Below are 13592 nucleotides of genomic sequence, written 5' to 3'. Positions count from 1 at the left end.
TGAAGGCCTTAGCAGGACTTTTGAGCCCTCTGCATGACCATCTCAGGAACACGCTGCCCCAAATCATCCATGTTACATGGTGGGTTGTGCTGTGTTTTTAACGTTCTTCAGAAATGACGCCGAGGTGGTATCTTTATTGACGGGTTACGATGGAAAGGACACGACGAACCGCAGAGTAGGAACAGTGGGTTGCATTGCGCAAGCTTGGGCTGCTATATTTACCGAGCTGCTTTGAAACGCTCCCTGCTCTCAGACGTCCTAATCTCATTTCCTCTGCAAAATGTTTTCTGTGAAGTCTGCACAACGAAGCAAAATTCATCTGCTTGGCTGGGGGGGGAAAAAAATTAAAAAAAAAATCACAGCTGCGGCTCCAAATTCCGAACCTGGAAGAAACTTCTGTTTTGTTTTGTTCTCTGCCTGACTGCAACATTTTGGCTCCGTTTCGGTCGACGGTGGACTGTAAGCTCACAGCGGAGGAATATTTAGGCATTATATTTTAATGATTTCCCACGCTATTAACTTTGCAAATTTGTCCTTTTCAGCAATTCCTTTCCTCTCCCCCCCCCCCAACGATGACGCTTCCAAGAGAATAATTTCAGGTGGCCCTGCTACTAAAAGTCTCAACATGAAAACAGGCCATTTTCTTGTTCCTGCTTCTGTGAAAAGCGCTTTTGTCTATTTTAAAGAGGGCTTTTTAAAAAAAAAGGGGGGGGGAGAGGAAGCGGAAACCTTGCAATCACTAGGAAACCGAATCTAAGGCACGAAATGGCTTTCGTTTGCTGGAGGGAAGGGGGAAATATATTTATGGCAATCAGCTCAGCCAGCTCAGGGAAGCCACAGAGAGGGTCCAGAGGACGAGGCTTCTAACTACCCAGGGCGGCAGTTGTGGCTGCAGTGAGGTGTTGCCAAGGTAAAAACCCGGACTTCTCCCTCCTCCCTCAACTTCCTCTGCTCTTGGCTGTCATCCTCCCCCACTCCCATTGACTGACAGTGGGAGAAGCACATCGCCCTGCTCCAGGGGTTGACTGACACCCGCTTCTTGCAGTCCAGTGTCAATGGCAACACAACCTCGGTTCCCAGCAGGGCCGCGCCCTCAAATCTCTGCAAGAGGCGATCCGTCGAACGGAGAGACGGAGGCCGCTGCGTTCCTAGATCCTCTTGCAACGAGGCGCCCTTTCTCCAACTTTCTCTTGCTGTCCTTGGGGAACCTATTAAGCCACGCTCGCTCGGGAAGTAGGGAAAACAGCTCAGTTCCTTTCCTCTCTTGTCTTTCCAACGCCCTCCTCCATCAGGCTTCGCTGTCCTCCCACCCCCCTAATGCCGGTGGGCGGGCAGCCAAGGGAGCAGAGCTACTCGGAAGCAGAAGGCCCCAGCCAGGGGGGAAAAAGTCCCCCTTTCCTCTGGCAATTATCTTTGGCAACCGTTGTGTGGGAACTCTCTTGAATTGGGGATGCTGCGGATGCTGTTTGGAGCAGGGCAGCGCCTGGAGACCCTCTTGAAGGGGCGCGAAAGAGACCCTCGACGCCCCTGGATCCTTTGCACAATAGGATACCAATGGACATTTCCCCTCCTTTTCACCTCCCAAGGGCTGATGAAAATTGGTGAGGCCTTTGCACTATAACTGTAAGTTTTATTTGAGGAGGGTTCCGACTGCCCAACTCATTTGGTTGTTTGTTGGGACTTTTTTTTTAATCTTTGAGCATGAAACACACACACACACACACACACACACACACAAACACGGCTTCCAATCCAGAATGGCTGAATACAATGGAACATCAACACGTTCCACTCACTCTTAACGTGGACCCATAACACTAGCCAGTCTCGCAAGATTTTGTTTTAACACCGTTAAACATGCCTTACACGCTCCAGATGGCTGAAGAGGCTGGGAGCTGTTTTAATTCGGCTGAGTTAAACAGGTGGGGAGTGAGGTGCCCACCTGGATGAGAGCAGCTGAATTCCAGCTCGGCAGCCCCTTCCTCCCTCAGCGATGGACAGCAGCCAGTGTCCAACCTGGATAGGTCAAGTAGCACCATCCGTTCACAAGAAGGACGATGGATGGTCCCCATGTTTGTAGGGGCAGAACTAAGTCCAGGATCCTAATAGCAGAATCTCTCTGCGGGTGAGGCCTCTGCATCCCGCCAGCTGGTGTAGAACACGCTGTGGGACACGCTAAAGGAGGACATGGGTGGCTGGTTGCTTCCCTGACCGACACACTCCATGTTGAATCATCTTGCAGGTCCCGTTGGTGAAAATGACACAACCCACAAAAGCCTTCCTCCAGAAGCCACAGGAATGGCATTATCTGGTGTTGTCTGACTACAGGATATGTCTCATTCACCCCTGCTGATCTGAAGAATGCCCCGGTTGAAGATACTAAAATTGAACAATTCCTGCAGAGCAGAAGCTGGGACCACCCCAGGTCTCTTAAATGCTCCCCAAATTCTTGAAAGCGCCACGGAAAAAGATACCTGTTGCCGCTACCACAAGGTGCTTTTCTTCAAGGTCTCCCAAGGCCAAGGGGGGCTGGGGAGCAAGGCCGTGACAGAAATCAGCCCTAGCTCAGCACCATTTTGCACCCATAATTCCCAGCTACCGATGCGAGAGTCCCAACAACACTTGAGTTTTACATTCAAGAGCTGAAAGGAGCCCTTTTAAGAGGTCCACTCCACTCTGGTGGTCCTTGGCATCCTCTGCAGCTGGAAAGCCGACTCTGCAGACTCTGCCCAGAGCAGAAACCAAGGGGGCTTGGCTGCCTCCCCCCCCCCACTTCCAACTTTTCCTTCTGAAAACCATCAGCATCTCCCTGACTTGGGAATCCAGAAGGCATCAGCAGACAGAAATCAGGCTGAGACTGGCTTTGAAATCTTGCTGCCAAAACAACAAAAGAAAAATCTCAAGGAAGGAAGGACTCTTTTGAAATGAAATTTCCCAATGGGGTTTTCTCTCTCTCTCTCTCTCTCTCTCTCTCTCTCTCTCTCTCTCTCTCTCTCTCTCTCTCTCTCTCTCTCTCTCTCTCTCTCTCTCTCTCTCTCTCTCTCTCTCTGTCTCTCTCTCTCTCTCTCTGTCTCTCTCTCTCTCTCTCTGTCTCTCTCTCTCTCTCTCTGTCTCTCTCTCTCTCTCTCTCTCTCTCTCTCTCTCTCTCTCTCTCTCTCCTGGGAAAAAGCCCATGTGCCAAGTCTTGTCTGCACTGCCTTCAAAAATCAAGGCGCTGCTCTTTGCATCCGCAGGAACATCTGGAAAGGGAGGGAGGGGCAGTGCAGAGAAGAGGCAGAGCCAGCCCATCTTCCATTGCAAACATCAACACGCTTTATTTATTAATTTTTTTTTACTTTACAAAAACATCATCTGAAGGCTTTAGAGACACGTTTCCTCAAGCTTGGGGACTTTTAAGACGGGTGGACTTCAACTCCCAGAATTCCCCAGCCAGCACTACAATTTTTGCATTACAGAACTAGGCCAAAGTCCCCGGATAGAAACAGATCCTGTTCCCAAGACCAGCCCCTCTTGAAGCACAAAGTCGTTGTCCTATTTTCAGCGTCCCTGGAAAGTCGCCCATTTGCCTGAGCCAAATGGCCAAACAGGGACAATCTGTTAGTTAGGGGAAGGGGGGGCAGCCCACCCACCCACCCACCCACCCCATCCTATCCTTCCTTTCTTCAGCCATATTATTTTTTTTAAAGCACCCTAAATTCTGAGCTCCATCCTTCCATTTCCCACCAGGCAGCCTGCACATACGGTATTTTTACAAAAATAATAATAGGGGAAGCCGAAAATTTTACAGCTGGCTGTTCCAACCTCTGGAATGCATGTCTTCTCCTTTAGAGGGGCTTTAAATAATAATCTGAGTTGTTTTTAAGCTTGGGGGTGGGAGAGAAGAGAGGAGACAGGCATGTCAGGAAGACTCTGGGCCCCATCTTTCAAGCTTTGCTGTAACGTGATGCATTAAAGTTGGCGGGGGGGGGGAGAACGGGCGAGCTTCCATGCAGCGTGACTAAACAGCCTCATGGAGTCTGTTCCTGCTCTATTAATAGGATCAAACCGAGTCCAGAAAGAAAAGGCCGTCTGGCTGAGAGGGACAAGGAATTTCAGAGAGGGCCCCCCCCAAAAAAGCTGTCACATCCAGGGGCAAGAGTTTAGATGTTCCACCCAGGGGACTACAATACCAGGGGACGGGCCACGCTCAGCTGGGGGGAGGGGACACACTGGCAATGGAGAAAAAAGCCCCCTCTCCCCAAATTGGGCAAAGGCTGGGCTGAAGCCAAACGCAACAGCCTCGCTGTGGTTTGGTGTGTCTGTCCCTGGTCAGATTAGGGTTCCTTCAATGCTTTGCGTGGGCTCGGAAAGAAGATTGGTTTATTAAACAAGTCTATATAGCCGCCCGACTCGCCGACGTTGAGTTTTGCTTAGCCTGGAAGCGAACCGTACCGTCTCCTCCCTTCCCTTTGCGGTTCGAGTCACAGGAGATCACAAACTGCATTTCGCCATCCAGGTCCCTTCTTTCTAATCTGTTTCGAATCATCGCCTTTGCTCCTCCCCATAAATGGAGATCATCTAATCTGGATTTCACGAAAGACTAGATTCAATCTCAGCTTCCCCCTTACATGACCAATTTCCCACATGTGTGTGTTGATTGATGGCGGGGGTGGGGGGGAAAGGCGACCCATTCACTTTTTACCTTTCATCGCTTTTCATTTAATAGCTTTACTTACTCTCCTCCTCCTCCTCCTCCTCCTCTCATTGGGCATCCATCTTTGGCCCTCTCAAGAAATCCCTGCCTGTACGCCTCGCTGACATCTATGCCAGCCAGAAAGTTTGCCCTTTGTGGCAGAAATGGTCTCTTGAAAATCCACGCTGCGGCCTTCCAGCTAAGAAAAGGACATTTTAAAAAACCCTCGCAGAGAAAAAGAGCCTCGGGGACATTCCCCCCCCACACACACACACACACACTTCAGTAGCTCAGACACTTTCCATTTTGTTTGCTTGGCTGTGCCTCCTTGACACCAGACCTGCTAAACCGACAGTAGCTGGCCCGGCCTCCTCACCTCGGAGCAGACGGGGTCTTGCTGGGATGTCCATCAAGGGGGCAAAGGTTGCAAGGGCGACTTTGCACCCCCCCCACCCACAAAAAAAAATTACCAGGGAGCTGGGCGAAGCGAGAGTTTAGAAGAGGACCCAAAAGATCCAATTCGTAGCGTCAGACTTATTTCGTATGCCACGAAGCACAGCCTTGGCACACAGGCTGGAGGACAATCCGACGGAGGCTCGCTTTCACGACAATAAGCGCATCGGTTGCCCTCGAGAAGAAATGCCGGTCTCGTAAATCACATCTGTCCGACAACACCCAACGGATTTGAGGAACGTTCACAAAATCGGGGGAAGACGAAGGAGCCGTTCCATTCTGGAGAAGCAGCAAAGAGGAGCAGTTGGTGGCTTGGAGGAGGAGCGTCTGAAGGAGCACGGTTTCCACCTGGTTGCAGTGGCAGGTGCGTTACGTTTCGCACAAGAAGATGGAGACCATAACAGAACCACCACCACCCAAAAAAAACATGCTTCTTGCCATGGGGAACATTCAGACTTTTGGAAGGGAAGGGGCTGCTTCCCCCTGACTCCTGTTGGCAGTGTCAAAAAGCCGTTTTATCTGCTCCTCTGGCTCATGGCTGTCATTCCCACGAAAAGCCACCCGGTTGACTTGACGGCGCCGTGTTGCCCTTTCCCCTTCAAATCCTGCGCTCTCCTCAAAATATTCAGATTGCATCAGCAAATCTGGCATTTCTTCTGCAGAAGTCAAAACACTTAAATGCCACTTTCCCCCCCCCCCTCCACTTTTTTCTTTCAAAAGAATGAAAATCTCAGGGAAGTCACCACTAGGCCACGGGGGTTTCTCTCACTGAGGGCTTCCCGGTTTCTTCTAGGCTGCGGATGACGTTTCAAATCAGATCAGATGCAAGAAGAAGGCAGGATGTCGATGTTGAATTAAGAGAAAGGCAAAATAGGTATTTTGGGGGGGGGGGAAAGGGGGAAACAGCCCAAGTTCCTTGCAATGACTATTCCAGCTTTTTTTTTTTTTAAATCTCCGAGCTGCCTGTCCCGCACAGGTCCTCCTTCTGCCATGACAGATATTTTCCCCTGCAGCCAAGAGGGAAAAGCCGAGACTGAACATTCAGTTCTCAAGAAAGACGACGGAGTGACAGAAATAGGGCAGAGAAGAAAAGCTCTGATGAGAAGCAGCCACGCTGGGAGGTGCCTCCTTGGACCTCTTAAGGCTGGGGTTCTTGCTGTAGACCAGGGGTCTTCCCACTTGGCCCTTTGGTGACTTGTGGACTTCAACTCCCAGAATTCCTCAGCCAGCCTGCCTGAAGCCACAGATCCACCCGTGAAAGTGAAGTCAACTAAGCCAAGCAGGAGAGCCCAAAAGAGGCCACCAATTCAGATTGGGAAGGGGGGGGAACCACATTTTCTTCCAGGGTCCCAGCCGGTTTGAAATTCCCACGTCGAGAGTCGAAACCGAAAGAACAAAATGCTGGGCATGCAAAGAACCCTCCATTCAAAGAGTCTTTTTGACCAGTATTTTTTTTTGGGGGGGGTGGACATCCTGGCCCATCGAGGCAAGATTTTACTCCCGTCCCCCCCCCCCAGCGACACAATCAGTTTCCAAGCAGATGGGGCAACCTTCTCCAATCAAGGCAGGACCCATCAATCAGGGTGGGGAGGAAGGGGGCGGATTTGACAATGGGAAGCTTTGCTGCCCTTTCTGCTGTCTCTGGGCGGGGGGGGGGAGAGGAGGCCTGAGTTGCTTTGGGGGTGGCTCTCAGCTGTTGGGGGTGGCAGGTGTCCCCCAGCCTTCGCTGTCCAGCTGATGACAATGGGAGTCACGGCTGTTTAGCCCGCAGGACAGACACAATAGCCCAGGAGCCTTGGTTAACCCTCTCCAGCTCTCCCCATCATCTGCCAAGGGAGTCGGGGAGGGCTGGGTGGGTGGGGGTCGGGGAGCCTTTCACCCCAAATGTAAAGAAAGCAAATGTCACACACACAAACACACACACACCACCCCCAATCTGATCTCTCTCTCTCTCTCTCTGGCTGCTTTGTCTCAGTCCCTCCACGAGACTCTCCATTGACAAGCTGGGCTGCGAGAGGCCTCTGTTTTCCAATCAGAAGGGCAAAACAACTGACCTCTCTCGACCCCAGGACCAGCTTTGGGGATGGCCCTTTTCTTCCAACTGCCCTTTGTCCAGCCATTCCCAGGGGAGGTGGGGCGCACGGCCCCCAACGCTTTCTGGTTGCGGTGACTTCACACCACCATCCCTACAATCACGTCAAACAAGACCAGAAAATGCCAGGGATAGATAGATAGATAGATAGATAGATAGATGATAGATAGATAGATAGATAGATAGATAGATAGATAGATAGATAGATAGATAGATAGATAGATAGATGATAGATAGATAGATATCCACTTCCAGAGCATTTCCACCCCCCTCCCCCCAAAAAACCCTGCAGGATCTGAAAAGAGGGTTTATTCTCTTGCAGGAATCTCTAGGAATGTCTGGGTTGTTCTGTTTCTGGGCCACGCCAAAAGCCGGCAAGGATCCTGCAGTCTGGCTTTAAGGCGTGCATGTAGCCGCCTCCTGAAATCACCTGCCCTCAATCTCTGCCCATCTGCTTTTTCTCCAGGTTGTCAGAAGGCATCGCCGGGCTGAGACGGAACATCTAAGCAGTGGTTGCATCTTCGGAGAAAAGCCCAACCCACCTCACAGGGTCGTCGTGGGGAAAATGGGAGGAGGAAGGAGTACGAGGTACGTTCCCCGCCTTGAGTTACTTCTAAGCTATTACGGGCGGAGTAAAAAATCAAATAAATAAGATTACAGAGTCCCTCCTCCTTTCCATCTGACGTGGCACCTCCCACGCTTACCCAGCCGCTCTGGGGCAAGGGGTACCACCAAAACCTGCCCCCTCCAAGTTGCAATCCTTGGTTTTGAGGGTCTCCGCAGCAAAGGAGGGCACGGAGACCCCTGTCCCCAATTTGCCTGGAGAGGCCTTAAAACCAAGAAGCCTCACGGAACAAGGGCACAGAAGAAAAGCAGAACGTTCTGCCGGAAAGTGGAAAAATTGGGATAAATTTCTATTCAAGAGAGCATGACATTAGGGACATTTTTTCAAAAAAACAAACAAACGGGCATCTCGAACCACTTCCACTTCGTGCTCCAGCTCACTTTCTGCAATAAATCCCTCCCTGCCCCACCTGGGATTTCTGAGCTGGTCCCCAGGTGTAGCTGAAAAGTTTTTAACCGGATTAATTTCCCGCGCCCCGGGATGGCGTCGTGGTCCCCAAACGGGCTCAGCCTAATCAGTTTTAACATCCTGTCGCTGTGATGGATGCGTAACCAGGTTGTCCGAGAAGGTAAATCCCACATTCCCAAGCTCAGTTGTTAATTCAATCGGCAACTTGAATGGCATCATCAACGGTTCCTATTTCAAGGTTCACCCCAGGGTGGGCAACCAGAGTTGCCTCCCCCGCTGGTCAAACTGGTTTGAGCTGCTTTCTGAGAGGCCTTCTCCCAGTCCCATGTTACCGGGGAAGGGGACCCCATTTAGCCTTAAGAAAAAACGGCCTGTTTCGAAGCGTCCAAGTTCAGCGTTTGTAGGAGAGCAACCGTTTGGCAAAGTATCACAGGACTTTGTCCAAACCAAGCCACGGCGTGTCACCGCAACCCAGAAACTGACACTCAACCGGCCAATTCAGGCTCACCGGCCACTATCTGGGTGGCCAATTGGGTTCTCCCCCCCCCCTTAGCTGTGGGGTGCTGGATTTCTTCTTGACTGGCCTCCCTGGTTGCTCTCTTTCACATGGAGGCATTCTTCCCTCAACAATGGCTGCTTGGGCAGCGCTCCTTCAAAAGGTCCCCAGGAAAGTGGGGAGGGGGGCTGGAAGAGGAGAGAGATCCTCCCGGCATGGGCCGGGGTGTCTCAAGAGCATGTGAGGGAGGGAAGGGGGGGTGAGGTCATTGGCAAGGGAAGAAGGTGGGTGAAGGTAGAAAAAAAATCCCCAAGGTGATTCTTACCCTTCCTGGCTGGAGCAACTAGGAACTGCCCCCCCCAGGTATGGGCTGGAATAGGAACCCCAAATCGATCATCTGGGGAGGGGGTAGATAGATAGATAGATAGATAGATAGATAGATAGATAGATAGATAGATAGATAGATAGATATGGATAGATAGATAGATAGATAGATAGATAGATAGATAGATAGATAGATAGATAGATAGATAGATAGATAGATGATAGATAGATAGATGATAGATAGATAGATGATAGATAGATAGATAGATAGATAGATAGATAGATAGATAGATAGATAGATAGATAGATAGATAGATAGATAGATAGATAGATAGATATGGATAGATAGATAGATAGATAGATAGATAGATAGATAGATAGATAGATAGATAGATGATAGATAGATAGATGATAGATAGATAGATAGATAGATAGATAGATAGATAGATGATAGACAGATAGACACACACACACACACACACACACACACACACACACACAAATAGAAGACTATTCTTCCACATCTGAGCTCCAATTGTATGAGAAGGTTAAACCTTTGCTGACTTCCATTAGAGGGGGGAAAAAACTCTCTAGGAAAATAATAAAAATAACGAATAGAGAGCTCACTTTATTTTTTTTATTTTTAAACTCAGGTTCAGACAAAAGGTAAGAGAGAAAGAACTAAGGGAACAACAGCCTCGGTGCGAAAGTAGAATTAGACCAGCCGGGGAAATAATCTTTGTTAATTCCCTGGGAAGCAGGGTAGAAAGTTGTGATTCGGAAGAGGGGGAAAAAAGAAAGAAAGAAAGCTAACACCCAAAGGCATCGCAATAAGAGCAGGGTTTGATGAAAAAAAGTCCAGCTTATTTCAATGAGAGTCTTTCCCCCCCCCCCTCCTCCTATGAAGAATTTGTTTATTTCAAATGGAGGTAAATAAGCCAGCTCTTTATGTAGCCAAGGCGAATGGGCAAATATTAAAATATTAAATGGGTTTTTGTCGCTTCAGCACCAGCTAATTTTCTCCTAAGTGACTCCCTTCCAGGAGAAAACCTCCAAAGGAACAGGATATAATTCCACAGACTTTGTACCATCCGAACAGGAGCTGGTCCTGTTTCTCTGGTGAAAGGCAGGAAGGTGTGTAGAAGCAATTAAGAAATAGGCAATTAATCCTGAATGGCAGCCCGATCCTTAAAATTACTTTTTAAGCAACTAGTGGTAGGTGGTCAAATTATACCTTTCCATCACATTTGGCGCTGCTGTAGATCACTTTTTTTTTTTTTTGCATTTTCTCATCGAAGGCAAGAAAGGACTCGGAACAATTAAACCAAAGCGCTAAAGTAATTCCACCTACTTTGGGAGAGGGGGAGAAGAAGCGAGGTCTGCAATCATTCCTTGAAACTCTTTGGAGAGAAGGAAGGAAGGAAGGAAGGAAGGGTGGGTTTCTAGTATGTACCAAGCGTCTATACCAGGGGTCCCCAACCCCAGCCCGATCCGTGAACCAGTACCGGGCCGCCGCATGCCAGCAACAGGTCCACAGAAACAAGCAAAGCCCCATCCGCGGGATGCACACAAAACCACGCCCCCTCCGGTCCGCGGAAAAACCTCTCTCCGCGGAACCGGTCCCTGGTGCCCAAAAGGTTGGGGGCCTCTGGTCTATACAACACATTCCAACACAACTTTATCGGAAAGTCCCTGACCACTCAACCCGACACAACCAACACTGCCATACATCAAGAATATCTCAGAAACCACCAACGGACTCCTACGACCCACACACAAGCCAACTAAAGCCTTTCACAACGTCCTAAGCAGGCCAAAAGACCCGGCAACTTCAGAAAAAAAACAACAGGACACATTTACATCATACAATGTAAGGACTGCAACAACCGCTGTGTAGTAGGACAAATGGGCAGAAGATTGCAGAACCATCCACGAACACCAGCTAGCAGTTGCAAGGCACGAGGAAAACTTTTAAATTTCACAACACATGGACAGACTTAACCGTGGCTTCAGTTGGGGAAATGGGACCATCCCAGACCAGACCAGGCTCAGCCCAAAAACTCCAAGGAATTTCTGGCAGCAAAATATCTTGGACGCATTACAACATCCTAAGTTCTTGAGAAGAATCTGATGAGAACGAGGGCCAACACCAGCTAAAGAACCGGCAGCTGTGATGTCCCATTGTTGCGTTTATAATAGAAATAATGTAATGGTAATACCGCCCTCTATTTTCAAGGAGACCCCGATGTTCTCCCGCATCCCAAGGTATTTCCTGGGAACGAACAAGGCCAGCTTTCACAACCTGATGTCCTACCCCACCCCAGCCAGCGCTGGAGAAACCAGGTCAGTAAGACTCATCCACCCTGGATGACGACACAATTCTCCCCCAAGTATCGGGCAAGCTTCTTTCTCGGCTCTACCCAAGGAGCCAACCCTTGGCACGCAAAGCATCAGGCTGCAACCCTTCCGTAACACGGAGGGCGATTAACGAGAAGCCTCCTCGCATTGTGTCCTCAGAGTAGCTCAGTGAGTCATGCAAAAGTAGAGCACTTTGCACCAAGCCAACTCCGCTTGCTTCACAGTTGGCAGCAACTTGAACCCGTGCCCAAGACTTGACTGAGAAGCACGCACCTGCCCCATCCCTATCACCTTTCTCTTTCAGTGAGATGGCATGTGTGTGTGTGTACCGGTGTTCTCTCAGTCACCCATTGACTGATTCATCCTGTCATACATTCCTTTGTTCCATGACGAAAAACCAACAGGTGAAGTCTCCTGGAGTTCCTTGCCGTTCTTGTCAACTGTGTCTGCCTCTCCTCCTTCTTCCAGATTGTCCCTCAACTTCTCCATCCGGGTCCTATCTTGGTGGCCTTCCATTGAAGAACCAACCCTGCTCAGCTCCAGAGCCCAGGGCGGCCTTTTCTGTGAGATGGATCTAGGAAGAAGTTCTTTTGTTTCCCAAATCCAAAGATCCTGGACTCTCAAAGTTATCCTGCAGATTTGCTTTCTCGAGAAATCCTGAATGGGGGAATTCTCCGGAACCTGATAGACCGATGTGAAATATTCCAAATGCTATGACTAGCCAGATTTTGGGTGTCACATATGAGTTACGATCGATACAGCAGGAGCAAACTTTTCAGTCTTAAGTGGAGAGGTAATGAATTCTGGGCAGCTGGGAGGGAGAAATATAAAGTTTTCACAATTATCTCCTCCCTCCCGCCCCACGCACACTCATGCACACAAAGGCAGGATGTCGTGATGGTCTTTGGAAAGTATATTTACTAAGGAATCTGAGTTAATTAAAAAGGAATGCTTGGTTTTTGTTTCACAGGAGGGAAAGGCTACAGAGGCAGCTACTCTGTTTCCACCTGGAGCTTCTGCAAAAATTTTTTTAAAAAAAATCAAATGAGGAAGAAGTTGTGTCTTTCTTTTATCTCATAAATGAATTTTGGAACAGCATGTAATTGTGAAGTTTACAATTGGAAACATATCATTCTTAGAAGGAGCCGAGAGGCAGATCTAAATGTGGATATTATGGTTTGGTTAAAACATCATGTTTCAATCTTTTTTTAAAACCGTGTGTGGTTTTGTGTATGTGTCACTCTGAGCTTTCTATCCCTAGAAAGGTGAAATGTACATTAAATGCCTATGAATGGGACAAACGCACAGCATTTTTAGCCCTGTTTTGACCCCAAGGATTTCATTGCTACACACAGCTCACAGTTCCTCTCCACCGTGACCAACTGCTTGGATCAGAAAAAGAAAGATATTTTTTGCCTCCTGGGAAAATGTTAGCTTGAAGAGATCTAAACGCCGTGCGGTTCAGAAATGATGACTGGTTTAACTTCAGTCCAAGCATGTTTACCTCCCAAACAGAGCCGTTCTTTTCGACTTTCCTGCTTCTCAGCGGCTTCATCGCGCAATGCAATTTGATGAATTATACATTACAGCTTCGATCGGGATGAAATGAGCTGGGAAGGAAAGCAGAATCAAACGCATACGGTGTGGGGGTGGGCGGGTGGGGGGGGAAGAAGGACTCAAGTACAGACAAGAAGGTGAAGCGCTGGGAGAATGCGCAACAACAATGGCGAAACCCAAGGCACGGACAATGTTGCTTCTGTTTTATTTCTGGGCTGAGAGCAGGCCTCAGACGACAATCCACCACCCTCGGGTGAGGGCAAATGAGGCCGCCGAGGGTTTTATCCTTATTGTGACACCGACTAGAAAGGATTATGCCTATGACTAGATTGGCTTCCCCGATAAGGCTGGATTGAGCAATTAGCAGGCGCACGGGCGCACCGCCAAGGAGATACCAAGAGGGAGGGTGCCTGCGCTCTGCGGATTAAGGAAGTATCGATCAAAAAACGAAAGCCAAGCCAGCAGCCACCTTCAGGGCCCAGGAGCGCAGACTTTGAACCCGGGGCACGTGGATGGAAAATGGGACAGCCAAAGCAGGCTGAGAGTCATCAAACTGAGGCTGCGAGTCTCATGCTGGCATCCAAAGCAGCAAGTCCAACATGGCAGA

The 13592-nt window shown here is 49.2% G+C and overlaps 1 protein-coding gene across 2 annotated transcripts in view; it reads right to left on the bottom strand.

Annotated features, from left to right (window-relative positions):
- SKI (SKI proto-oncogene) overlaps positions 1-13592 on the bottom strand; it is an 89014-nt gene that overhangs the window by 11515 nt on the left and 63907 nt on the right. The window lies entirely within an intron of this gene.

The sequence above is a fragment of the Vipera berus genome (genome assembly GCF_964194415.1).
Source record: "Vipera berus genome assembly, chromosome: 17".
Classification (NCBI taxonomy): Eukaryota; Metazoa; Chordata; class Lepidosauria; order Squamata; family Viperidae; genus Vipera; species Vipera berus.
Note: the sequence above shows the minus strand (reverse complement) of the source record. Positions and strands in the feature narration are given on the sequence as shown.